This window comes from Ictalurus furcatus, chromosome 18 (assembly GCF_023375685.1).
Source record: "Ictalurus furcatus strain D&B chromosome 18, Billie_1.0, whole genome shotgun sequence".
NCBI classification, from domain to species: Eukaryota; Metazoa; Chordata; class Actinopteri; order Siluriformes; family Ictaluridae; genus Ictalurus; species Ictalurus furcatus.
In genome coordinates, this window is record NC_071272.1 from 6,065,168 (window position 1) to 6,067,679 (window position 2,512).

The window sequence follows — 2,512 nt, forward strand, 5'->3', positions numbered from 1 at the left end:
TGGATGTTTTTAAATGATTTAAACATGAAAAGGTGGACATCTGTTATACATTAAGATTTCGTTTTGCTTTCAGTCACAATGAATGTAGGCAAAAATAGCTTATAGTCATTAATAATAAACTGACTGTCTGTGCACTACTTCCTGAGAGATGTGCTTTTCTTAAGGTCTTTAAAAGCTGAAAAGTAGTGCATGTGTGGGAGTGGAAATTTAAAAAAAAAAAAAATGCTTCCCTCATGCTATTCAGATTGATTTTTTGAGACACATCCTGTGAGGTCATTTTCATTTTCTAGTTTCATAGCCAACTCTTGTTTGCTTTCTTTCTTTCTCCTTTATCTCCTCTCTGCAGTAGGTGAAATCAGCACAGGGAAAGAGATGTATCAGCCTTCTCCCATAGGGTGCCTTTACTATTCTTTACACATGTGGGTGATAGAGTGTATGTATCTGTATATGTGTGTGTGTGTGTTCTTTGGCAGGAGCATCATTATGTAACTGCTGCAGTGCAGCCTGGCCCAGCTGTATTGATGTGTCAAGCAGTGGGAGGGACATAAAGGTCTTATCGCTTGCCCAGTAAGAGCAATCCATTCTGAGTGATCTCAACTCTTAAGAGCAAGCGAACACACTTCAGACACACTTTCGCACACACTAAACCGCTTATTCTTAATGCATACTTGGATTATTCAGCTACAAAAAGGCCTGGTGTTCTGAAGTTTTTCCCCATAGCAGTCCAATATTAACCACTTTTAAATGCACAGGCGGACTCCATAAACTTTGTGCAGCTATAAATAAAGTGGTCCCATGTGGTGCGCTGGCCTAATACATTATTTAAAGTTCACAGCGTAGCCTATCTAGATCAATTGCGACCCAATTCACAAATCCCCCATCGCTCTGATGTGGAAACAGTCTGACATTCACAGTTAGACACTAGCTATCTGACAGGAGTCAGAAAACAGGGAAATTCACCGACTATTGATTACATTTCCACATCATATGGTACTTAAATTATTCAAAGTCATAAGGAGCTCATTTATCCATCCATCCATCTTCTATACTGCTTATCCTTTTCAGGGTCACGGGGAAACCTGGAGCCTATCCCAGGGGGCATCAGGCACAAGGCAGGGTACATCCTGGACAGGGTGCCAATCCATCACAGGGCACAATCACATGCACACTCACACACCCATTCATACACTACGGACACTTTAGACACGCCAATCAGCCTACCATGCATGTCTTTGGACTGGGGGAGGAAACCGGAGTACCCGGAGGAAACCCACGCAGCACGGGGAGAACATGCAAACTCCGCACACACAGGGCCATGGGGGGAATTGAACCCATGATTATTAATGATTATTAAATTGTTTGCCGTATAGACCAGAGCGATGTTGAATTATCAAATCTAATTGGTCAGAAAGATACTTTTCTTTAACAGCAGCTCTGAGAGTATTGCTGGCATATATATTCAAGTCACAGGTTTATAATAATGCACTCATTCTACAAGCCCAATTCCAAAAACATTGGGACAGAGTGGAAAATGCAAAAAAAATCCAAACAAAAAGAGTCATGTGAAAATTCTGTTCACTCGGTAATATATTGAAAGCACATTATTAACACATTATTTGTTGTTTTACTTTGTGAATTTAATTTATTTTTGAAAATATACACCCATTTCAAATCTGATGATGGCAGCAAACTACAAAAAAGTTAGGACAGTCAACTGTTTACCACCGTGTAACATCAGCTTTTCTTTTAATAACACTTATTAAGTGTTATTAAGACAATTCAATTCAATTCAGATTTATTTCTATAGCACTTTTAACAATGGACATTGTCCCAAAGCAGCTTTACAGAAATATATACATTCAGGATATAGATTTTAAATGTATGAATTTGTCCCTAATGAGCGAGCCAGAGACGACGGTGGTGAGGAAAAACTCCCAGAGACGATATGAGAAAGAAACCTTGAGAGGACCCAGACTCAAAAGGGAATCCATCCTCATCTGGGTGACACTGGAGAGTGCGATTATAAATAAATCCATTCTATAAATGTGCTAATACTACATGGTCAAATAGTGCAGTTGTGTAACCAGGAAAATTCATTACAGATTTTACATCAAGTCTGTTTTGATGAAGTTCTCCACTGTTCACTGATGGAGACTTGAGTGCAAAACTGTTTGTGGTTATTGTAGTGCTAAGGCTATAATAACAATTGTAGTCCTAGCCATCATAGTATATCTGTTCATATGAATTGATGTCCAAAGCCATCTTTATGGTTTTTAAATGGTACCATCCTCAGCAATCTCAATGATCTATCCTCAGCAGCAGCATGTAACTTCCAGTTGGTTAAGTTTAGCAAGCGGAATTTTCCACCATTCATCCATTATGCATTTCTTCAGCTGCGCAACTGTACGAGGCCTTCATTGCCTTATTTTGCATTTCATAATGCGCCAACATTCACAATCAGAGACAGGTCAGGACTGCAGGCAGGTCATGCTAGCACCCGCAATCTCTGCTT